This window comes from Choristoneura fumiferana, chromosome 4 (assembly GCF_025370935.1).
Source record: "Choristoneura fumiferana chromosome 4, NRCan_CFum_1, whole genome shotgun sequence".
NCBI classification, from domain to species: Eukaryota; Metazoa; Arthropoda; class Insecta; order Lepidoptera; family Tortricidae; genus Choristoneura; species Choristoneura fumiferana.
In genome coordinates this window covers 21,161,836-21,188,712 of record NC_133475.1, presented here as the reverse complement: position 1 = coordinate 21,188,712, position 26,877 = coordinate 21,161,836, and the positions used below count along the sequence as shown (strand labels likewise).

The 26,877-nt window shown below is 39.1% G+C and overlaps 1 protein-coding gene across 1 annotated transcript in view; it reads left to right on the top strand.

The window, feature by feature from the left end:
- Positions 1-3,168: 3,168 nt before the first annotated feature.
- Positions 3,169-26,877, top strand: part of LOC141427628 (terminal nucleotidyltransferase 5C) — a 425,121-nt gene continuing 401,412 nt past the window's right edge. Inside the window, 1 exon segment of the mRNA XM_074087236.1 lies at positions 3,169-3,330. The gene's annotated coding sequence lies outside the window, so the exon portion shown is untranslated.

The window sequence follows — 26,877 nt, the reverse complement described above, 5'->3', positions numbered from 1 at the left end:
AACGACAACGCGTCACTTAAGGGGATCCCATGCCCCAATGACCTTCGATTTGAATTCCTTAGTTTTAACCCCCGACGCAAAAAAAGGGGTGTTATAAGTTTGACCGCTATGTGTGTCTGTCTGTGGCACCGTAGCGCTTAAACGGGTGGACCGATTTGAATGCGGTTTTTTTTATTTGAAAGCAGGTTTTCTAGCGATGGTTCTTAGACATGTTTTATCAAAATCGGTTCAGCCGTTTCAAGATCATCAGCTCTTTTGTTCGCTGCGGTAGGAATCTTAGACGCATAACGGGTATTTACTTTACTTCCAAATATATTTGGGACCTAAAATTTGAAACACCCATATATGCTATATAACTATGCAAGATTATGGAATTCTCGGCCTGATGCTGCAACTAGGATATCTCGAACACTAGTAGGTAAACTCTTGATAAAACCATAGCAGATATATCGTGTTTGGATTCGTTTCGATCAGTATTTGATTCTACATACAATGCAATGGTGGCAACAGGATGAGCTGATGCTGCAGCCATGATATCCAGCACACTAGTGCACTCTATAAAAAATAATAGCACATATGTCGTGTTTGATTCCTTTTGATCAGTATTTGATTCTACATACAATGCAATGGTGGCAACAAGATGAGCTGATGCTGCAGCCAGGATATCCAACACACTAGTGCACTTTAAAAATATATATATATCAAAGTTTAAAAAACATGAAATAAAAAACTTAAATTAAAAATTTAAAAACCCCCGACATAAAAAAACGCCAGCAAAAATAAAAATAAATCTTTCACATCAATAGAGATACGAAATAAGTGTTTTTTCAGACAATGTTTAAGATAACCATACAAGTGTGTCGTAAAGGAGCAGTTTACAAAAATTTTCATTTTTAGTTCTCAATTGTTTGGAGTTAAATTCAGCATATAAGTACTTACTGTATTTTTTGCTGTTTTTTTGCACGCAATATCGGGATTTTTGCAAATTCAACCTGGCAACACCCTCAGGTTATTTTATAGTATCAAAATAACATAGGTACAGTCAACGTCATAAATAAGTGATCATTTCTGTACCTTGTCGCTTTCAGTTGTTACACAATTTCGTACGGCTTTTCAAACATGACGAAAAGTGACAAGGTACAAAAGTGATAACTTATTTATGACGTTGATTGTACTAATTATAAAGGAATTGCGCCCCTGACTATCAGAATTACATTTTACTTAAATTTAACAGGAGCTTTTCGGTTACGGAAAACATAAGCAAACCGGTTTGATCCCGTGAAACAATTTAATGGTGAAGTTACAAACAGCTTTATGCCTCTCATTATGAGAGGAGGCCTGTACTCAGCAGTGAGAAGTACATAAGCCAGAGCTGAGAAGATGTTTTACAAAGCTGCTGTGTAGGTACTTTGGCAATTATTAACCACTACCTACTACTTTAGTTGGGTGGGAGATTGTTTGAGTATTTTTATATGACATCAAGTAAACTGCCACTGCAGCAATGCCAGAACGTCAGCATCACAAAAATAACCTTCCTGCATTATACGCCCTATCAGCACAGTCCTCCAACACCACCGAGCTTTTTTGCAGGGCGGGACGGAGTACCCGAGGGCGGGACGGAGTACCCGAGGGCGGGACGGAGTACCCGAGGGCAGGACGGAGTACCCGAGGGCGGGACGGAGTACCCGAGGGCGGGACGGAGTACCCGAGGGCGGTAGGGAATACCCGAGGGCGGAAAGGAGACCCGAGGCGGGACGGAGTACCCGACTGCGGGAAGGAATACCTGAGGGCGGGACGGAGTACCCAAAGGCTGCACGGAGTATCTGAGGGCGCGACGGAGTACCCGAGGACGGGTCGGAGTACCCGAGGGCGGGACGGAGTACCTGAGGACGCAACGGATTAGCCGAGGGCGGGACGGAGTACCCGACGGACTACCAGAGGGCGGCACGAAGTACCCGAGGGCCATAGATCAAACTAGTACGTTACCATCGCCTGTCGCCTTTCCGTTCCAATATATTATTTTCTATCGATTTCTATATCTTGCCTGTTTAAACAAGCTTTTATTTAGTTTCACCTGTCCCGTTGTCTGTCTGTCTGTCTGTCTGTAATCAAAACTTGCAAGTTAAATTCAACCAACTTTCAGTCGTTGGATTGACTTGAAATTTGGTATACTAATGTAAATTGCATGACAATACAATAATCTGGAAGCCACATCCTGGTAGTCCGGCCATGATCGTCTCCACAAGACGGAACTCTTTAACGGTTAATGGCATCGACTTGAAATTTGGTATGCAAATGTAGTTTGGGTGACAATACTAGAACAGTCGACAAAAAGTAGGTACAGTCAGCAAAAAAAGCTTGTACTAAGAATGATTTTTTTACCAAAAACTTATTTTATTTGTTGTTTCTTAGTAAATGCACCTAAGTATTTAGCAACAGAAACGAAGCTGCGGATGCAATACAGCCGTAGCTGAGATACCTATAGTCGTTCGTACCAGTTGAAAAGTGAAACTGCGTTATAGTTCGAAGTAATCTGTAAACCAAACTAACTTTTCCAATGTTCCTCCCCTCCAGTTAGCTAAAGTTAAGAACTTTTAACTCTGCCTATCGGTTTTGCACTGTATCCGCATTCCAGGCATAATTTTGTGGACAAGGGACACCCACGTCCGAACTTGTTCGTGTAGACACGAGATTACGAAAAGTTGAAGTTAGCACTCAGCACGACCCTTAAAACGTGTGAGCAAATGCTTTGAATCCACCTGTTAAGAGCTGTATGTAACTCAGTGTTTCTAACATTAAGACGTCAAGGCATCAATCAGCCCACTTGAAATCACTTTATTTAAAAGTGGCAACTAGTGGCAAGTGATAAGTCGTAAGTTTCAAAACGATGGGACTTGCGGCCAGAGTATCGACTTTTCATTTCGCCAGAATTGAATATTCATAACGTGAGATAAGGCCGAGCTGTCGGCACTTGGCGGCGAGCTTTCCTAAACGTATCCCTAAATCGTGACACCGCCGCATCGATTAGACGCAAACGGGCACAGTAATCGAGTAACACGGTTACGAAACTATAAAATATGGAGTTAAGTTACGTTACGTGCCTATCTGTGCCTATGTTGCCAATTTTGCCGTTCGCCGCGCTACGTCGCGTCGCCGCTCCGCAGTCGCGCGCCGAGCCTCGCGCGCACCGAACGCGCCCGCGACCGCACCGCGCCGCTCGCGACCAAAACACCATAAACCAGTGTTCACACGACGTGCTGCGACTTGCGAGAGCGGAGCGACGACCCCTCGCGCGAACTGCTCGCACTCGGCGACGGTCGCATTCTACAGGTGCTCGCTAGATGTTTATTAATTAAAAAGTGATTGTATCGCGGTCACGGTCGCGGCACATATGTCCGGCCCAGTTTTCACGATGCCTGCCGCCGTCTTGCGAGAATTCCACTAGAGCTTGCTCGGCTTTGTTTACCGGCGCTGCACTTGTTGCGCCGCAGCTGCGGCTCCGCTCGCCTTGTTCCTAACAGCGAGCCCGTAATTGGACGTCAGCCGCCGGCCGATATCTCCACACATTCTGCGTTTCTAAGACACCGTAACACGCAACTACCCTCTGCTGCGAGCGAACGCCTAATAAAAACAAACCTGTCGAGGTACCTACTACATTTTGCACTTGGGATTTCATTACGAAATAATTTAAAGTAAACTGTTTCTTTCTGGAATGGAAACGTAGGCTTGCGAATGGTACGCTCTTATGAGTTCATTATCATAACGCTCTGGAGCGATGTTTTCATTTGATCGCGGCAGCTTACCATTTTACCGAGCACAGCGTTGATCATAGAAATCTGTTTCTTTCTATAATGACGAAAAAAGAGTCGAAAGGGCATTCCGTCGCTTGTGCACTTCCGTCAGTGTAAAGTGTCAACACCACCAAAGTGCAGCGTCAAATTTCGCTCGAAACCCGCATCAAGGAAAACGCAAGTGGATCGGTTTTATTAATCGCTAACCTTCACGGCTTCGACCTTTACCCGTCATTTTCGTTTTAGATTAAATACGCAAAACGTGACGCCTCGACTCGACTAACCCGCTGAAGGTACGCATTAACTAACAGTCGCCTGCCTGATTGATTGTCCTACAAAAACCGTCAGATCTTTGTTAGTGGATTTGTACATCCGCCGCGAGTAGGTACTTTATTTGTTCTTTCTCGCGATGTTTCCATTACCACGATAATGGCATCCCACTCATTCAGTAGCTCTTGCGATTTCGCAGACATCGTAAGTAGCAATATTTACGCGACTAAAACGTTACTTTCCATAAATTGCCGTAATGCGTCTCTCTTCTATATTTGTGCTTTACCTAGTATTATTGGCAAGACCTTCTGCTTTACCACAAAAAGTTAGATACACATTGAACATGTGTTTAACATTGAAAACTATCATTTTAGTACCTATTTAGATTATTTTGTGGTAAGACCAGACATGTTTTGCGTCTCCATTTCATTTAAAACGGTCGAATTCGGTTTATTTAAGACGTGTTTAAGTTTCTTGTGAAAACCTCCAGTAATTTAGTGTTAAAGTCATTGCATTATTATGTTTGTACTTATACCTAACCAAAACAACAGTTGCGAGGATACAAATTGTACTTGAATACATCTTTCAATCACATAATTGTGCGCGAAAATAAACTGTAAGTACCTCTTAGTTATAAATAAAATATGACTACATATCTAAGAAAACTAAGTAAGTATTTAGTTCTTTAAAGCGGGTAGCCAAGCTGAAGTGGCAATGGGCTTGGAAGACCTCAGATGCGTTGGAGGGATGACATCGGAAGAGTTGCGGGCAGTAACTGGATGCAGACAGCTCAGAATAGAGCGACGTGGAGAAAGCTGAAGGAGGCCTACACCAAATTGGTTCAGAGAGGCTTGAGATGATGATGATGATGATGATGATTTAGAGCTCCAAAGTGCTCATTTTTCTTTACAATACCAATATAGAGGTTATTGCCCTTTTAAATAAAGTTCTTAATTCAGAAAGATATCACATCACTGTCTTAAAACAATAGCAAACAATATTAATTTCCACCAAGAGGACTGTTTGAATTATAATTTAATTTTACATTGTAAGAACTGCCTTAAGCGATGACTAATGCATGATAATATCTATTTATAACAGCACTAACATTGACTAACATTGTAGAATTTAATGTCTAGTCAACTGACACTAGAGGTCATACAAAACTGAAAAATCAGCTAAATTTTTAAATCACCTACGTCGCGGATATTTGACACATGTTTTGTACATGATATGTTAGTAGCTTCAACCCGTGGCTTCGGCTGAATTAAGCATTGCTTTGTAAGAAACATTTAAAATCGTAGTTTTGGTAAAAAAAAAATACAACGTTCTCTGGAAATCGCCATTGGATTGCTGGCGTGATTTCGAGAGCCAAGGTATTTTAAAATTCTTGAACAGCGCCCTCTATTCTTGTTTAAATTTAAAACAATGTCCCACTGAAACGCATTGCCGGGATATTATGCTTCCTACGAGTTTGTATCAGTCAGTCCTTCCAGACTACAGATCTTTGTATTCCATTCAGCCATTTTTGAACAATAACAATAAAAATCCAAATACCTTCATAATCCTTATAACTTATTAGGTATAATATATGATAGGATATAATTTTGATATACTTTCTACCATGAATGACAGCGTCACAAGGTCTCAAGTCTCTCAAGGCCTCTGAATTTGTATTTACGTTGATGACTTTATTTTATTTTAATAACGCGTTGATGTCTTCGTTACTAAAGTTAAGTAAGGTCAACTAAAGGTCGAAAGTATAATTTATCACTTTACTTATTAAAACTTTGTTTGAAACATTTAATGCGTCAACGCGTTCTATAACAAGTCAACTGTTTAGCCAAACCTTGTTAATCTGAATGACAATTGATGACTTAAATGCCTTTCAAATATTTAGTTCGTCTCTTGTATAGTTTGTGAGGATCATTCTACAATGGTATTAGCTGTTGCATTGCACGCAATTGTAGGTATCTGAATCCTTAGGGAATATTTCACGTTTCAGCGGTGAAAAGGAGCCTTTCTGAATCAATAATAGTGTTTCTTATAGTGAGAGAATTTTTGAAAGCAGTGCAATTTTTCCTAAAATTATACAATACATACATACAAAATTAATCTATTGAACACCTCTAGTACGCAGTAAGTACAAAAAAGAGGCACATACTAATAATAATAATAAATTTATTTATTCCTCCACCACAAAAGTAGACAACAATGTATGGCGGAGACTGGTGCCCGAACTAGCAGGTACCTGTGTGACAGGTCACCAGGTCTCCAACCCTCAGATAGGTACTCAATCAAAGTTATAAACATGCAATTAAATTTTGATTCAAACTGAAAATTTGGTAGAAAATAAAGAGTGTTTGATACAGAAAAAATAAACAACACTACATTAACATTCTAAACTAATATTTTAAATGTGAAGGTCTGTCTGTTACTATTCACGGTTAAGTCTCTGAACTAATTGTAGTGAAATTTGGCATGGCGAGATTGGCCAGAGCTTGAGACTAGTAAGGGCATAGGATAATTTGTATCCTTGAAAATTTTATAGTTCTCACGGGATAGCGATAAACGAATTCTTTGTTGACTGAATTGCGGACAACAGCTAGTTAGTACTAGAAGTGTAATAAATTACAAAGTAAGCAAGACCTTATCGCTTAAAAGCGATCTCTTGCAGTTCTAGGCAACCTCTGCCACACTACTCATAAACAAAATTGTTATACACGATGTATAGGTATAGTTTGAATTCCAAATAGCGCTAGTTTATAAAGTATCAGCAGAAGATTAATCTTTAGTTGCATTATTAATCTGCTTAGCTTCGAGCTTGATGTATTCATCAAGACAACAATGCCAACAATGTCGGGGGTTTTTCAACTCTGCCAAGTTGTAGGTGTGACAGCTTCAGACCTGTAACCTTCAAGAGAAATCGTGCAAATTTCATTAAATGGCGCCGCTCCATTGACTAATTGCAGTATCGATTGCTTTACAACCTCGCAATGTAATGTAACTTGCACTTTTGGAAGGAAAATCGTGCAAGTTGCATTACATTGCGGCTTTCGATCGACCACTCCAAACGTATTCGTTTAACGGTCTCGCAATGTGATGCAACATGCGCGATTTTTATTGTCAGTCGGATCTTAACTGGGCTTTAGGTTGTTACTAATGCTCAGACAAGAAGAGAATAGATAGATGATAATAAACAACTAAATATCGAAGGCTATCGCCACGTTCGATACGATTATCGCTATGAAAACTAGTGTCACCAACTCATAATATAGTACTGATAACTTTTTTTTATCGTGTGGGAAATGCGCCTTTTGCTAGATGCCCTGTTCGGGGAAACAGGTAGTATATGGGGTTCACTCACGAGGAGGATACCCACTAATAAACCACACGAGTTTGCTCGTTGCAATTGTGGGACTCACCGGGAGCATGAAGTTTCTAGGTAAACAATTTATTGAACTTTTTAAGTAGGTACTTCTAACTCATTGTAAGCATGTTAGAGCACAAAAGTGATTCTATGTTGCTATTCTTCTGTCTAATTCATGTCTTTGGTCTGGCATTTCAAGTATAATATAGCAACTTAGTTGCTTGAACTAAGCATAGATCCTCTTTACATCTTGCACAGGCAATTTACCCGCTAAGCACTCCGATAAACTCTGCTCCCGGAGCAATCTAACTCTGCAATTATGTCCCTTATCCGGTTCGACTTGGGAAGTTACGCCAATTATCAAGTGCCTGGGAAACCTGAGAACTACTGTTATATTTGGATTGAACCTGATCCTTGATGTCACACTTTGAACAGGTGTTTAGACATGTTTCACATTCCTGAGTCTTATGTTTTGTGGTAAGGCCAACGTTGTCAAATTAAGTGTTTCGTTTCTTTTTTGGCGTTTAAAAGTGGAGAGTGGTTAGTATGAATTGTGAATATAACGCACGAGCCGAGCGAGCGTAGCGAGCGTGCCGCGCCAGCGGCCGGCAAAGTGCCTGAACCGATATGGTGCCATTTCACGATATGCCTAGGAATTTCGTGAACTGGCGGATTTTACGATCGGCCGCCGACGTATACAAGATGATTTTGAATCGGTGATTCCTAATTCAATAATCGACAGCGGCCACAATTAAGTCACACTTACCGCAGACTGTTTAGATACAATCTTTATTTGCTCAGTTATAAATACCATTTCTGTGTACGTAATACTACTACTTATTTTACAATAACTACATAATTATGTGACGGGCAAACTTTGCATGACGGTTCTTTTCCAAGCAATTATAATATTTTTCACCTATGATGAGTTCTGTGAGGTTTCGAGTTTGACAGTTTTAGAGATGTGCCATTTATCGAGTGAACTATCGATTTTTCAAAGAGTTATTACTGCTTATTTTTAGAGAAGTTGCATTATATTTATAAAAAAATAATATTTTTCTAGTTTTCTGCCCACCACCGGGCCACTGTTTTCACTTTCTCGCTCGAAATAATCCCTCAAACGAATTACAAACTCCCGATTCTGGGACCCATTTTGTCGGCATAGTTTACATATATATTCGTGCAAAATTATAGCTTTCTAGCATTGATAGTCCCTGAGCAAAGCCGCGGACGGACAGGCAGACAGACAGAAACTATAAGGGTTCCGTTTTTGCCATTTTGGCTACGGAACCCTAACAAAAGATTTGGTAAGCTCAATCAAAAACTCAAAATGTCACGCTAATGTGCACGCACAACAGTTTCCATGGCAAATATACAAGTCATATTTTAGGAAGGCGCGCGATACCAAGGCTATCCTTATTATCTAAAATTTTGAAAGAATTTCTTTTTCAATCGATTTATCAATTTTCCGAAACATTCTATTCAGGAACCGTCAATGGCGAGCTCCTTTCCATTACAAAGGACCAAATGAATGAAACGGCAATCAATCTAGCATGCGGAGGGTTGAACGAAAATATTTTTAACCCCCGACGCAAAAAGAGGGGTGTTATAAGTTTGACTGTTATGTGTGTCTGTGTGTCTGTCTGTCTGTCTGTGGCACCGTAGCTTTTAAATGGGTGGACCGATTTGAATGCGGTTTTTTTATTTGATAGCAGGTTTTCTAGCGATGGTTCTTAGACATGTTTTATCAAAATCGGTTCAGCCTAACTAAGGGTACTGCACTTTTCGTTAGGTGAGATAGGTGTCGATCAAATGTCAATTTTGTGTAAAAAAAAGAGACATTAAAAAGGTCTACTGAAATTAGTTCAATTACTTAAGTAACTGCTGTAAATTGTAAATTCTCTGGTCTCCGCGATACAGGCCCAAAGTCTAGTGCGGAGTCCGCCGATGAATCTAAATTGTAACCTTGTTATATTTCAAATAAATTCTTTCTTCTTCTTCTTCTTCTTTCATGAATATTGCATGTTAGGTACCCATTTTACTTTAAAATTTTAGGTGTAACCTCTTTGTTGAAGAAGGATGCAAAATAAGCTATGAAAATAACATAATTTTTCAAAGAATTCAGCGGTGAGCAAAACTTTTTTTAGACAATTTTATGTTTTAAATAGACTCTGTTTTGTCTGTAATGAGCAGAACGCGCCTGCAAGAATTTGGCTAATGCCATTAATATTGTCCATAGTTAAAGGAATAACTTCAAAAGTAGACCGAATAAGTAATAATTCCCCGAAAGCGTACACCATTCTATTACATCGAATAGACATGTTGTCCAAACTCCAATTACAATCTTAACGTTTCGACGAGTTGCCAGCATTATTCCGTCGCTCCTTTGCCCGCGTCCGTGGAGTTCTAATGCCAAAGGTAGCTTCTAAATGCCACAAACATTCTTTATCTGTGCCACAAACTTACTATTACCGTCCACGCTGTCGCTGTATCCACGCAAACCTGTAAATTTAGTACGCAATACATTACTTCCAATTTTCGCCACCAGCCCAGGTATCTTGGCAGCGGTATAGAAGCCTTCAGTGTTTGTTATAATGGAGGTATTGTCAACAGTAACTGATTTTGCAATCACGTAAAAGGATTTGGCGAAAGAAAGAAATGTAATTTGTTTCGTTTTAAGACGGCTATTTGATGATTGAATGTCTTAATGTTTGATCGCGCTGGTTTTATTCGGAACGATTTTATATTATTTGAAGGATAAAAGTATTAGGCTCGTTTTGATGGCTTCGATAATGTTAAATTGTCAGACTCTATACAGTAAACAAAACATGCAAGGATGTTAATTATTAAAAAAAAAACATGGCATGTTTTGCTAAGCCAGCAATTCTATTTTATTTCCAATTCTGCACTCGTAATGTATGCTAATCCGTAGCGCTACGCCTTTTTTGAAAAAAAAAAAACTGTCTGAAAAACGGCCAGTGTTAAATTATCCGATTAAAAAATAATAAACAAACCTCACTACTTAATACATATAGTTGGCATATTTAATTTATATAAATCACAAAACTGGGAATTCTTGGCTCAGTCTATAGAACTATGTAATGTTAAAACAAGTAAGGACTTACGATACGAATACGAGGCTAGACAGTTTTTTTTTATGACAAAACTAGTAACGCCGACGGCAACAGGATATTTAAAACCGGTCTATATCACCCCATTCACTCGTAACTTCTTACTGTTTATGTCATATAATCCATGCACTCAGAAGGTACGCTGTATACGCATCTTAGAGTGAGAAACAATCTTTATTCTTTTACTACCTTTAATCCCCCCCTGGCTTCGCCCGCATTTTAAACGAGACGAGAAACATTTAGGCAGGTAACATTTTTAAAATTTAAAATTCCTTGTACAATGCCAGCTATTGATTGCAGATTGATTGAAGATTGCAGTCGAAGACTAAGGTACATCTTCTCCTTACTTTTTTTGTTACGAATTTTTGTGTAAATTATATAGTCGTTTTATTGCATTAACATCGGCTTTGATGACTTGTCTTTAGCTCATTATACGCTTACTTGACATTTACGAGGATGTACCTGTATCGAAACCATTTTACATGCCGTTAACTGCAGTAAATAACCTAATGCAATGATCCACACAAAACTCAACTAAATAAATTTCGATCTGCAGAACGTTTATGTAGTTTGATAATACAAGTACCTAGTTTTTTTATCTGTAGCAAAAAAGCGTTAGACTTTTTGCCTCACTGGCGCCATCGGCTAATACTAAATTGTGTCGAATCCAATTTACCCAAGTCTTATAAAATTGGTAATGAACTTTGAGCTCTATCTATCATAAAGAGTACACACATTGCAATACCAATTTGCATAGACATAGGGGACAGCGTTGTGCGTCGAAACAACTTTGTCTATTAGCAAAATTATTGGTCGATCGATTTCCTCCGTCGAACTAATGATTTGTATTATTACCACAGATTACTTTATTAATGTGCGCATTGTGTTATAAGTGCATTTGATAGCCGGCTATAAAAAATGGCCGGAGCCAATCAGAAATGCCAAGGCCGTTTTTTTTTAATTCGAATTCTTATTATAAAAGTTTTGACAGTTTATTTTTACGCGTCAGCTATTAGCGTAGTTGTTTATCACGGAAATAAGGTATTGCCGGGTCACCTGATGGTAAGTGATCACCGCCGCCCATGGACACCTAAAGCATTAGGGGGCTATTGGGGGGGGGGGGGGCTCCGAATCTCCCACTCACCGTACGAAACACGAAACACAGTAGCAAAACTACTATTTTACGCCGGTATTCTGTGGGAGTGTGGTACTAACCCGGTCGAGCCGGCCCATTCGTACTGCAGCCAGCAAGTGGTTACAGTAAGACTCTACCACCTAAACTAACTATTAACTTACTAATTTAACTATCGGGCACAAATCATATCACGACGAAAGTTGCCAGTAAAATGAAGTGGAAATAAAGGTACTTACTCAATTTTGTTGTCACTGCTGGGGGCAGGTAAATGTTTTTAACCATCTTCACATTTTACCTCATGTATGTATAATTTAATTTATAATTGAAATAGCCTAATTATTACACAGTGATAAAATATATGCATGATTTAGAACTCTCTCTGTCAATAACCTGATTTGGGATATTTAATGGATCCGTCGTTAACAATTATTAATCAATGTGTACGCGCTCTAGTTGCGTGGTCATTAGTTGCCACGAACGAACGTTGTCACGATTTCATTTAGAAAACTAGATTACATTACTTGGAAAACCATTGTATTGGTTAGTTACCTATAACAATAAAATAAGTAATATTTTTTCTTCCAACTATGCTTTAATTTCACCATAACCGCACTAAATACCCAGCACAAAGCAGGACTTTTCTGTTGTAGAGCAGAAAAAATGTGTCAAAATCCTTTATTGCATTGTTTTAGATTTTTTTTAAATTGCACGACCAAAGAGGTAACACACACACACAAGTATTTTGCTATAAAATTAGCCTGCATAGTGTAAAAAAATCTAGTGTTAGGTTGGTCAACCTGACGGCCTTATGAAATTTGACAGATTGCGTACAAAAAATTGTTGCTACCAATCCTACCAAAAATAGTGAGTAGCTGTCTATTAAAAAAAAATCTTTGTGTGTTTGGTTGGCCAACCTGGCGCCCATCCGAAATTTGACAGCTGGCGGGTAAAAATATCTGCTATATATACTAACTCTGCCAAAAAAAGTAAGAAATTAAAAAAAAATTGGCGGGAACCTTGCGAATTTTCCGTGGACATTTTTTGAGAGTGCGATTGTAAACTTACAAAAATGGAATCATTGAGTGCTCGTGACATTTCTTTCCTATTAATTGTTTAGCATGAGTTTTTTTTCGTCTACGATTCCTATAATAATTCAAAGAAAAGCAGATTATGCACCTTGCATTAAGTAATTTATATTGCCCTCGTGCTTTTTAAAGCCCTCGCTGTCGCTCGGGCTCCAAATCGGTACTCGGTGCAGTAATAAATAACTTTCTGCTCGGTGCAACAATCCACTATTATTTTCCAGCCAGTGCCAATCGATAAACAGCACTCTTAGGGCGAATACGCACTGCGAATTGTTCACCCCGCGATATTTATTAGCGCGAATTTTATAATATATGCGTACCTCTAGAATTATTAAATCCGTACCGCATCGCATTCAATCTCCATCAATCACAGATTTTTACCGCGCGATTTTTTTACTGCCAGTGCGGATACTCGTATGAGATTAAATGTGTTCCAAAATTGCGCGAAAAAAACCGCGCGGTGAAAATTTGCAATGCGGACGGGGGCCTTATTTTTATTCCCATTTTAATCATCCGAGAATTTCAAATCGAAGGCAGGAGTTCTGAATTCGAATGTAGCTTCGAATTTCGAATTTTATTGCCACAAAAAAAAACAAATAGAATAATAATTAACAACTTCAAAACCAGCCAGTGTCTTAAAGAAGTTAAGACCACAGATGCAATGCATTACGATGATGTCATACTTAAAACACGCCGTTCTCTTTGCATGAAAAAATTACAGCAACAAACGCCTTCCGTGCAGTTTTTAATACCTAACACATTAGGGAACATAATGAATTGAATTTTTGATACGCACACAGTTTTTTATCGTGCAACATCTGAATGTTTTTTGTTGATATAATGGCGTTGATAGTATTTAACTCGTGTTAATAAGTAGGTTACATATAGGCAGTTCATTAAGTTGTTTCGTGTGCGTTTTTATGATGAGATTTAATAATAATTTAGACGCAAGCGATATTATTTTGACTCTTTTTATAATTTCACGCTAAAATTTACTTAGCAGCAAGTATGATTTTATTCTTTAGGTATTTTATCGTCACCGTTTCATAGCCAGAGCCATACCAAAATGTGATTAATTGATTTCGTTAGTTAAAAAAACTTGGATAAGATCATACAGACCAGACATCTAGCTTTTAAACGTGTGTTTATTTTTATTCTGCGAAGATTTCGCACTTTGATCCTTTTGCTAACCGTTTTTTTAAGTTCTTCATTATGTGTAATCTAACACGTTGCATTGAATATCCGGACCACAGATTAAATAAACTACTTCTTTGTATCAACACGTTTTTCTACTATAATAGCGCCAAATGCCAAATTTTACGATCAATTTTATTACTCACGTGGTTTTTAAAAACGTGCCTGCATAAATTGGACACCTTTTTTCATTACACATCTGATAAAAAGGTTGGCTAGTTTGAATAAATGTATACCTATAAAGTTGTAACTTAACTGACTGACAAGATGATAAGTAGACTACTTGAAATGCGGAGCTAGAGGCTTGAGTAAGCGCCCTTATTGCAATGAGCGCTCTCTATTAAGCAATATTAGGTACAGAAACAAGTAAAGAGATTACAGGAGTAGACTTAAACAAAAAACCCATCAAGCATCTTCGCCTTCCACCAAGCGAGATTGAGGCCAAAAGTAAGCCTATTTTTTATTATAAAAAAAACTTTATCTTAGCATATCTAACAAGTGGTGCCGTAATTATTCAAAATGCGTAAAAAAATAACTAAGTATGTTTTGAGCCGACTATAATTGCTATAAGTTTAATATTTCAGACACAATTGTCAAAAACATTGTTTTGATTTTTCGTGAAAACCTTTGCAACTGAATTCAATTGTTTTCATCAAACATTTCAGATTTTGCGTGGCGTTCCATGAACTTCAAACGTTCAGTATCGATCAACATGCGCCTGCGATGCTTTGAGTAGTCGATAAATCGATTGGTAATGTCTTAATCGGTTATCGATTAGAGCCAGTACGTCCACGGTCAATAGTGTTGACTCAAAAGCAGCTGTTTCTACTCAAGCCGGTGTTAGTGACAATTAAAAAAGTTATTTACTTTACGCGTATTTGCTGGTAATAAATATAAAGATTTTATTGTTAAACTTGGTTTAAGCTTGAAATTTCAATTTATTTAGACTCTACTAAACCGAGATCAACACTAAATCAACTTTTTCCCCGCAGCAAGATAACTGTCTAGATTTTAGACTATTTTTCTTGAGTATTGCTTTTAAAGGTTATCTTTGTCTTCGATTACAGTCACCAGTACCAATATCTGACACAAAAAGCGTGCATATAAAATATATCTGACGCGACTCTATTTCATGCCGTCAGGACGTGTCAGATATTTTTGCACGGTCCGTTGTTGCAGATATTAATGCAGTTAATTGTACCTATTCACATTTTGCAACCGAATTCTTATACAGATGTTACAAAACAGATTAAACCCTCAAATGGAGTGAACGAGCGGTTGTGCTAATTCCTTAATCGCGATAATTAAAACTCGATTAAAATCCCTCGCGAGCCGAATTTTGGGTGAAAACAATAATTGGCAAATGCTTTGCATTATTCAGACTTAAGTATACTTCGTTTTTTTTGGCATTAGAAAAACGGCAAACAATCTTGATGTGACTTTTTATAGAAAAACGTTTTTAAAAACACAGTAACTATTACTTATAATACCAAAAGCATGTAAATGATCATAGTCCTTGCTTATTGTTACTATTTTTGGTGTGAATTATTTTGCAAAAGTGTTTTTCAATAAAAAGGAACGTCAAAATAGTAAAGTAGTCAAGTATAGGCCTGATTACAACTCATTGACAAATTTAATATCGTCTCTGTTTATTCAGTTAAAACAAATAGAGACGGCTTCACCGTTACAACAAGAATGTCGAGGTAAATTCTATGAATTAAAACTACAAAGTAAAGTCACTTGCTATTACACGAAGTGCAAAATAACTATATAATGTAACATACACCGGAACGATTCGACAAAATGTTTTTAATAAATAAACTCTCAACTTTCGTAGTGTTAAAAAGAATAAGTGTCACGTTTCATAGCATTCATTTGCTCCAGGGACTAAATATAAGTATATTGAGATTATTTCGGCCGAGATATACTCGGTGGGCCCTGTAACAGGAGCAAAAAATTAAAACACAGGTTCTGCTACTCAAAATGGAACTACTTTAGTTCTGCAACTTTAAAAAATTAAGTAATTTTATCATATGTTTATTCCAAACAAATTAAATGGTATTTTCGATGTACGGCATCCAATAGCCTAAATGGCATCGTCTGTCACGTAACAAAATGACGGATTTCGCAATAAATTGCTTGTCTAATTAAACTTTATACTATAATAACACTACTACACTATTCAATGCTATACTATTCAATGGTGCGTGTGAAGTTCCCAATCCGCACTGGGCCCGCGTGGGAACTACGGCCCAAGCCCTCTTGTTCTGAGAGGAGGCCTGTGCCCAGCAGTGGGACGTATATAGGCTGGGATGATGATGATGATGACTATAATAAAAATCATATTTCAAGTTATTTTCAAAAGTTGTAGAACTAAATTAGCTCAAGATGAAGAGTGGAAGCTGTGGTTTATCTTTTTGCTCCTATTACAGGGCCCACCTTGTATAAAAATATTAATTTTATTGAACCTTGTCTAATCAAGTAAATATTCGAACGTTTTGACTTTTCGGGTTATATTAATCCTCCTACGTACTCTTCTACAATATTACTACAAAGGAAGGCCACGTCGCAACACTTAGTTTCAGCAACATTTTCTTATTTACAACACTAGTGAATCACGAACGTCGTAAATACACTGAATATTGACTCCGCCACAAATAATCTTTAACTTGATCAGTTGCATCCTATGACCTGTCACTAGAATTGTATGAAAAAACGCGCATACGCTTCAAGCAAAACGTAACCAGTGGGAAGCCATGGAAACGCGTCCTTAAAAGCGAGGAAGCCGTAACAAACAAATACTTGTAGCTAATTCAATACCTACGCGGATACTCTGGTCGTCATTATCATTAGTAATATCAACATACACAAATGTCGTGTTCGCAAAGTGTCGGTCGACCAATGTTCAATTTCTCGCCCATTCTTCAACCGACCATGCCAACTTTATCGAAAACAGTCCATGACAGTAGCTCAAATATGGAAATACCTAGAAATCATATAATAGAAACTAGTATTAACAGCAAAAAGTTATTACGCAATATAAATCAATATTTGTTTGTTGAAGTAGCTTGTAAAATAGACGAGATTTTTCCTTAAAGTTTCGTTTTGATAGCACTAACGTGTCGATTTGATTCAATGCAGTGATATCGAATACTCGTATCGCAATTTAGCAATATGCGGCTTGTGGTGTGACAGCAAATATATCATTAAGTAGTACTTTGTGATATTTCGATACATAAATAAATGACCAGACTAACTCAACAACGCCCAGCTTAAACCTCTTAAGACTCTTCTTAAATGAGATACAAAGAATAGGAACGGATTTAGCGATCTTCTCACGGGATAGGGAGTTATATTAACGACAGTGAAGTCTCTTCCACAAGATAATTTTTCGATGGTAATAAAACAGACAATAAACAATCAACAATTTACCTTTTGTTTGTGAAAAGAACCCTGCAATACAACTTAAAGTTCTAGTGGGGAATATTGCTGGAGATCATACGAGAGAATGATGGAAGAGAAAAAGTTCGATTCGAATAACGTAATTTTCACGCAACGAGCTATGGAGAGAGCTATGCTTGGAGTTTCTTTGCGCGATAGAATCCGGAATACGGAAATTCGTCGAAGAACTAAAGTCACTGACATAGCTGGAAAAATATGCAAATTGAAGTGGCAATGGGCAGGCCACATCGCTCGAAGAACAGACAACCGTTGGGGGAGAAAAGTCCTCGAGTGGCGACCACGAACCGGAAGACGAAGCGTTGGCAGGCCTCCCACCAGGTGGACTGACGACATCGTGAGAGTAGCGGGAAACCGGTGGATGCAAGTGGCGAGTTGTCGTTCATTGTGGCGTTCTAAGGGGGAGGCCTTTGTCCAGCAGTGGACGTCTTCGGGCTGATGATGATGATGATGAACGTAATTTTCCTCTCGCCACTTACATTTTTGGTAACTTACAATAACAACTGAAGCGGTACAGATAATGCAACTTTTAATGGAAAATGCTGCATCAATAAGGTTTTCCTTATTGATGCGATCTCGTGGCATTTGTCGACCTGGAAAAAGCATTTGATAGGATTCCAAGAAAATTAGCTGGCTCTGCATACTCAAAACATCCCAACCCCCTATTGCCATCGTTTAAGATGCGTATTATTTAGGTGCTGAGACCGAGAGATCAAAAGCATAGCAGATATCGGGGATCAGTTACAAGTTAGCTTGGGCGTCCACCAGGGATCTAGTCTAAGTCCCTTGATCTTCAGTTTTACCTCTGTAAACCTTCCACTACACAGTGCTCTAGTATTCAGAGGGACTTGAAAGCGTGGAACTGAATTCTAAGAGAACTCATGACAAAACCTCCTGGCGCCACTGCAATAAAAAACCCAATCCCAGAACCAACCTACAATAGCCCACACAGCGTACATTTTAATTGGGATCAGGGCTCTGCCAAGCATGTATATTCATAGATCTACAATAAGGAATCCTGGCAATCGACCAGTTTATTATTAAATCCGGTTTAGTGAAGTTACAATGATACCTGCAAAAATCCAATAGAATTATCCTACTTATACTTTGCTAATAGTAAGTAATACTTACAAATAACGCGATGTTATCCACTCAATTTGTCATCATTTGAATAATTCTTTGTCACATATAAATCAACACGACGTAATTATAGTACCGTTGTAAAAACGACAATGCCATATGTCGATAATTTATATTCAATATTTATAAGTGTCAGTCGAGCATTTACCGACGCTTTTTGAACATAAAATAGCTTTAGATTTATTTTTAATCGTCATTTACCTACAATTGAAATAGTTAAATAGCTAACTTGCTTGGGAACATTTTTTTAGGATTCCGTACCTCAAAAGGAAAAAGAACGGAACCCTTATGAGATCACTCGTGGATCTGTCTGTTTATCTGTCTCTCTGTATTATCTCCGAAACTACTGGGCCGATTGAGTTGTTTGGTACACAAATGTAAGTCAGTGACCCACAGGACTGGTAACCCCCGCCCCCCTTAATTTTGATTTTTATTACACACACACACAAATACAAATATCACGCCTGAATTCCCAAATGGGGTAGGCAGAGCACACGAAACGTTACCGCTTCGGAGCCACTTTTAGCAATTTTAGGTTTTAAGTTTGACATAAACGGTACAATATTGACAGATTGCTAGCCTGTCGCCTACGGTATACCTTAACCTATATCCTCAGTCGCCTCTTACGACATCCACGGAAGAAATGGAGAGATGTAATTCTAACCCGACACCACACGGGACTTTTATTATATGATTATGTTTTTTTATTATATATTGTTATATTTTGTTTATTATATAATATATGAGTTACGGTTCTTGAGACATAGCCCTGTGACAGACAGGGTAGCTTCCCTGTCTATAGAACTAGAATAGAACTTGTGTATCTAGCTTCCATTTCCATTCCACCCTAAAAATCGAAGCTACTCGTAGATACACTAGTTCTATAATAAAGTTACGTAAGCATACACTACACCGTTCAACAGGGGAGGTCAATAAACAATGCAACAACACCATTGTTAGTACCAGGCGACCAGGAATCGAGAGGCAGCGAAAGCATTTTTCCTATGCAAACTTGCGGCAGTGTCCCACGGTATTATCGCACGGTCTTGCAGGTTGTTCCGCATACTGATTGTACGGCAGGTGGTCAACGCTAAGAAATGCCACCACTCACCTATGCTTGCCTGGTACATATATAGTGCTTATAATCGGCTAGACTCCTAAAATATACGCATAATTAGTAGGAACGTCACTTATAAAATTAAACATGGATAAAGTTTCGTGTGACATGACACCTATAAATGAACTAAACAATAACTTTGCCCTGCCCACCCGCGGCGATCTTATGATAGCTGCATTTATGCAAGATATGCGTGTTCATGCAGTTCCTCCACCTTCACACTGTAAGAAAACACACAAATCACACAAACCCATCTATAACCACCACCACACTACACTGACGCGTTTCGAACTCAACCAGAGCTCATCTTCAGAGCAACACAACCGTACACCATGCTATCAGATGTCTAACATCTGATTGATTGAGTCTAAAAAACCAGCGACAAATTCCATTGAAGAAGGATTAAGGGCTCTTTCACCACCCATTGATTAATTTTATTTGACGGATAACTGTGATGCCGTCTCCGTCTATTCGAACAAAACCAACAGAGACGGCATCAAATTTATCTGTCATATAAATTTAATCAATGGATAGTGAAACAGGGTGTTAATGTCGAGTTGAATATTGGTCATGTGAGGTGAGGATTGTGGCGTGTGATTTGTGTAGGGTTGCCAGATACATGAATTTCATTTCCGGTAAAATTAGAGGGTTACAAATTGGGTCGGTAGTTAAATATTAATACGAGCACAAAACCAACTATTTTCTTCAAATTGACAACATCGTTACAATTGGTCGTTTTAAAAAAGTGAGCCCAGATTTCGTCATTTGGCAAGTCTTTTGGAAGGACCTCAAAAACAGTTCTCAGACATGTTCATTCTGAATACAGGCCGGCAATGTTAACCGCAGCTTAAATTTTTAATCTGGAAGGCAATACTGCACTCGTAGTCGAAATCCGGGACATTAAAGTGTAATTCCTGGACACGGGACAAGACATGTAATTCCGGGACAATCCCGGATGTCCCGGCCATCTGGCAACCCTAGATGTGAGGCATTCCATTGGCTGTCACAACTGGATGACTGGCGGTGAAGAGGTTAATGGTCAAACCATGCAATCATATTCCAGAAACTTCTAGTATTTAAGTAGTTGGATTGATTTGAAACAGGGCATAAATGTGGTTCATTGTGGCGTTCTAAGGGGGAGGCCTTTGTCCAGCAGTGGACATCTTCGGGCTGATGATGATGATGATGATGATGATGATAAATGTAGTTCGGATGATTGGATGACAATGCACATTGCAAGTATAAGCTACAAAAATTACTTAGTTACGGCCAACCAAAAATTCTTGTATTTTTTTAACAAGAGTTATTTAATTTAAATTTCCGAAGTATGTTGAGATATAACACAACTTGATGTTATGTCGTGATCTCAACCAGACTTTCACAATCATTCAATTCACCTTCTTCGTTCTACACTCTAAGATGAAACACTATGATTATAACTCTACCAACCTGGCCAGAGTGAACAGTCAATCAAACATTTTTTTTTTTATGAAAAGGGCTTATGTAACTGGCCTTTTTTGACCTTTTTTTTCCACATCGCGTCTAGCGAAGCGTGCAAGTGGCACAAAGGGCCACAACAAGTCTACTAGCGATCACCACTTTCACTACGTTGACGCAACACGCTCGGCTAAGTTCGGCCGGACTCGGCTAACATCGTGCCTTTATTTTGGATTTTGGCTAAAAGGGAAAATTAGAGCCGAAATCAATGTCAACTTTGGCGATGGGCATTTGTTTGTTTTTATTATAAACCATCTTTTATATCTGGCCAGCGTTTAAGATAACCGACTTGTTTTCAAACGAACTGTTCCTTCTTATTTTGTATTCGGATATTTATTATTATTTTAATATATATTTAATTAAATTGTAGATATATGAGTTGTTTTAAAAATAATCCGAAATATTTCAACAAATGGTAGGATTAGTTTTGACGGAAGAACCTTGTTCATCTCCTTCATTAATTAATTAAAAAATATCCATTTTTGATGAGGCACACTTTGAATATGGTTCAATAATATGGAGAATTAGAGACATGTCGACCACGTTCAAAACAAGCATTAACAGGAGCAAAGCATAAAGTTATTGATTATTGTCATGCACTAACTATCTGTCTTTAATTATTGACAAGTATACCTAACTGTTGCAATCGTTTTCACCTGAATCGTTTTTATATTAAATTCGCCAGGTCGTGCGATTGTTTTTAGAATACTTGTAAAAGTTGAAAAGAAAAGCAATTTTCCTCAAGGACAGTTTGACATTAGAAAAAAAAACCCAAAACTTTTGCATTGTCGTTATTTCTGCATTTGAGGCGCCGGCAACTTTCGTATTTGACAAGTTTTTAATTAAATACTCGACTTAATTTAATTTTATTCTGAGTAATGAATGATTATACCTATATATATTTAAGTGAGAGTAATGAACTCTAGTATATATAAAAGCACACGTGAATTGGCTTAGTCTTGGTAAAGAACATAGCACTCAGCATTGCTGGAGCCACTCTTGGTAATAAAGAGTCATATTCCTTGAGCAGGTGCACTAATTAAAAAAAAAAACCGACTGTCTTAAAAAAAATGCTTGCATTGCATATTCGCTATTGTATGGCCAGAGTTGTAATATTTTCGGGAGCCTCATTATAAGATTGTTTAGTAAAAATAATGCTGGAATCTACTCTCAAGTTCGAAATTAGAACGTATCGTACCACCCCTCCCACTCTCCTATTAAACTATTAGCGCGAGCGGGGCACGATACGTTCGAATTTCTAACACCAGAGTAGCACTTGGCGCGATTTTGTTCCATAAATCTACATTCACAATAAATAAATGGTTATGTACAAAAGTGAGTGTCCCAAGGCTGACCGGTGTTCGGCGTCCACGCCGCCATAGTATGCTCGAATTTAGCTTGTCAATCTAAATTATTCTCTGCGTGATATAACTTAGGGTTCAGATATGAATTTGTGCGGTTGCTACATTTTGTCCGGCTTGCCACTCCGCTGCCTTATATGGGAGTTGCTTTCCTTGTCTATGTTGGTTGTAGAGGTATTAACCAACAGAGTAAGACGCACTATCCAATTGTGTAACACAGTGATTCGTGTGTATGTAAATTGTAAACACTTTATTGCATATAAAAAATAAAAATGGTACACAGAAAGAAGTTCAAAGGCGAATTCTTAAATCAATCAATACATTTTGACAAACTGGTCAACTGTACGGTACTTGCACTACTGTTGTGCAATAGTTTTGTCTGATATTTAACAAAACTCTTTATTTGAAATACCGCAACATGCTTCGTCATTAGTCTAACGGTAGGACTTTAGAGTCTAGTTAGTCTTTAGAGGTTAGTTTAGCCTAACCTAAACCTCAAAGCTATCCCCGGACCCGGACCGATGCAATCCAGACCCAAAAGTACCATAAATACTTGCTGCACTGCTCCGCTAAATCGCTAAAGATATATGTTGCACCAGATAAGAACCGGATCGGCGGGTCGCCGCCCCTGTCCCTCGCGTATATGCGTATAGTTTTGTCTTTATCTCTTTCCCTTATGTTAAAAACCTCACGCAACAGTGCGCCATCTAGTGAGACAAAAAACGATAGCCCTCATTGTGTCGATGTTCTGATGAACGATTTATAAAGCCGAGTTTAGACATGCAAGAAAAATCGTGCAAGTTGCATTACACTGCGGCGCTCGGCTGACCACTACAAACTCGTTGGCTTTACGGCCTCGCAATGTAATGCAACTTGCACGATTTTTCTTGCAAGTCTAAACTCGGCTTAATACTAGTAGGACTCTATTGCTTGTTTCCTCCATGTTGTCTACGTTTGATTTATAGCTATTCGGTTTTAAAACGTTTTTACTTTTAAATCGTGGTATGTAGGTGAGGTTGGATATGTTTGGGTGGGCTAACTGGTTTTGTTCTATTGGAGCGCGGTCAATGCGTTCCATTTATCTCATAGTCATCAAACGTCCAGTCCAGAGGCCTAAGTTTAGACCAGGGGGCTTACTACCAAATTCTAAAATCGAAGTTCGAATCGTACCATCCCTCTCACTCTCGTATTAAATAATATTAGCATCAGCGGGACGGCAACATACGAAGTTTTTATTTTGCACTTCGTAGTATAGGTTCTGCAAGAAATATCGTGCAAGTTGCATTACATTGTGAGGCCGTAAAGAGAACGACTTTGAAGTGGTCAATCGAGCGCAGCAATGTAATGCTACTTGTGCGATCTTGTAGGTCTGCCTCCTCTACATATCGACGGATGCGTCGGCAGATTGTATCTGCGGATGCGTCCGCCGAGGTGTAGAGGGTGGTTTTTGCTTGTCTGTGGTAGGTATTTAACGTCGGCCGATGCATCTGCCAGTCATCCGTTTGGTGTCGGTTTTTCGACACGGATCAAAGGGTGACAGCGCGAACGCAACGATGACAACAGATGTGTGGACGGATCGCAATTTGTCCGAAGATATGGTTGCGGATCCATCTGCCGACGCATCCGTCGATATGTAGAGGAGGCATAAATATACTCGGAATCCTCGGAATCAGAATCGTTTCCATTTTTTTTTGTCACACGGTGTGGTGGTATGGAGTGAGGATAGAAAGAGTTGGTGAACGTGACCGCGAGCGCCCGCGCGTTTGAAAATAGAGTCATACATTAAGTATCTACCTATCTGTAGCCGAGTTTAGGCTTGCCATAAAAATCGTGCAAGTTGCATTAATTAATCTTAATAGTAATAATAACATTTTATAATCTTATGACATGATATGGATTCTTGTGATCTTAATATAAATTATTATATAAATTATTTTATTTATTTATTAATTACACTGCGGCGCTCGATTGACCACTATAAACTCGTTGGCTTTACGGCCTCGCAATGTATTAACTGTACGAGTATCTGCTAGATCAGTGTTACGCAAAGTGCGTGCCGCTTTGTGGACATATGCAAAAATGTTGATTAATATTAAGATTGGTTTTTTGGAATCTTTTTGTATTTTTTATTTCAATTCCAAATTTTTACTTTTACGGTCATCCCGTAAAACCTAAATTGATAATACAAACTGAAATATAGATGCACAGAAAAAACAGAAAAATAAGACCATCACTGGGAATCGAACCCAGGTCCTCGGTAATCCGTACCGCGTGCTATACCGCTACACCACTGATGGTCACCACCATCAGCCATGCCATTGCTTAAAAATTGATTTTTCATTTATGGTATAAAAAAAGAAAGAAAGATAGAAAGTCATCCACCACAAAGACACAAATACAAAAAAAAAAACAACAGCAAATACAAATAACACCAAAAAATACAAAAATGAAAATATGTACACGATTTTGTGTGTGAAAAGTGAAACGGCCGCTGACTCAGCATTATGCTGAGGCGTTAGCCGCCTGCAGCGCTGATATTCTGTCAGAACCATTGTGATATACAACGGAATGATATACAAATATACTTATTATGTAGGTAGATTTAAGTTGTGATCACGTGACAGGTTAGATTTCTACCCATATATGTCAGTCGGATTTTGGTAAAGATCGAATAAACAAGCACAATTCATGCTAAACTGATTATTTATTTAAAACATAACATTGGCGACGTGTAAATGTGAAAATGGGTGATAAATCATATATCGCGAACATAGTGTTGCCGGGCAAGTTCATACCGAATAAGGATAACTGGGAAAACTACCGCGAGCAGCTGTTCTTCGCGTTGGAGGCATCAGGCCCATTGGAAAGCGTGCAGAAACGTGCCTTGTTTTTGTCACAATGCGGCAAGGAGGCGTTTGCATTGATTGTGTCTTTGTTATCACCAAAAAGGCCCAGTGAAGTCGAATTTGACGAAATAGTTGAGTTGTTGAACCAATTCTTTGTACCCACACCGCATCCGATATTAGAAACTGAGAAATTCTACAACAGGAAGCAAAGGAGCAACGAGTCAATCACAAGTTTCGTGGCGGCGTTGCACGACATCAGCTCCCGTTGTAAGTTTAGTGATATGCCGCGCCGGATAGTGGAGCAGATTATACTTGGGGTCAAAGATGGAGGATTAAAAAAGGAGCTTCTGAAAATAGAGGTTACCGATTTAACATATGACAAAGTGGTTCAACGTGCGCTTAATTATGAGGCCGTTTCCGAGAGTAATGTATCAGCGAGAACACATTGTGATGTCACTCTGATGAGTCCTAGTACGAGCGCAGATTCGAGTGAGCCAATGGATGTAAACGCTGTTCAAACGAAGCAGTGCGTGCATTGTGCAAAGCGACACGCTAATTTACGTTGTAAGTTTCGGAACGCAACGTGTTACAAATGTCATAAGAAAGGACATACCCAAGCCGCCTGCGAAGCAAACTTGAATAAAACGGGAAAAACACACGTAAACAAATGTGACGAGTGTTGCTCGGCTTCCGACGGGGAATCAAGCGTCAAAGAAGACAGCACGGAAGACAATCACGGCATTAACGGCATTTACGACAGAGTGCACGGCATGTCGGGCGCCGGCGCCGCGCGCGTGCGGCCTGTCATGGTGCAACTGACGGCCAACGGCGTGCCGCTGGTGATGGAGGTGGACTCCGGCTCCGCGCGCACCATCCTGCCGCACAGTCTGTACCGGCAGCACCGTCAAGCGTTCCCCGCTCAGCTGACGCCGTGCAAGACCAAGTTAGTCACATGGACAGATGACGTGTTGAAGATCGTAGGCGAAATGATAGTGGACGTTGTATACAACGGTATAAGTGTTAAGTTGCCGTTGTTAGTGAGTTGCGGCAAGGGACCGGCGTTACTAGGACGTGCGTGGTTCGAGCCCTTAGGCATTTCGATTCAGGGCGTGAATTCAGTAATCGAAGAGACAGTGGACTTTGCATCGAAGTTTCCGCAGCTGTTTGACGACAGCATGGACAAGTACAGTGGACCGCTAGTGCATATAGACTGTAAGGAAGGAGTGAGTCCTGTTTTCTTGCGTTGTCGTCCTGTTCCTTTCCCGTTACGTGAGAAGGTTAATGAACAGTTAAACAAGATGGTGACAGACGGAATAATCTCGCCGGTAAAACACTCGCGCTGGGCAACACCACTGACTATAGTGCATAAGCCCGATGGATCGCTACGACTATGTGGAGATTATAGGAGCACAGTTAATGCGTCGTGCCTAGCTGACAGCTACCCACTGCCGACGTCGAACGAAGCTTTTTTTGCTTTGGCG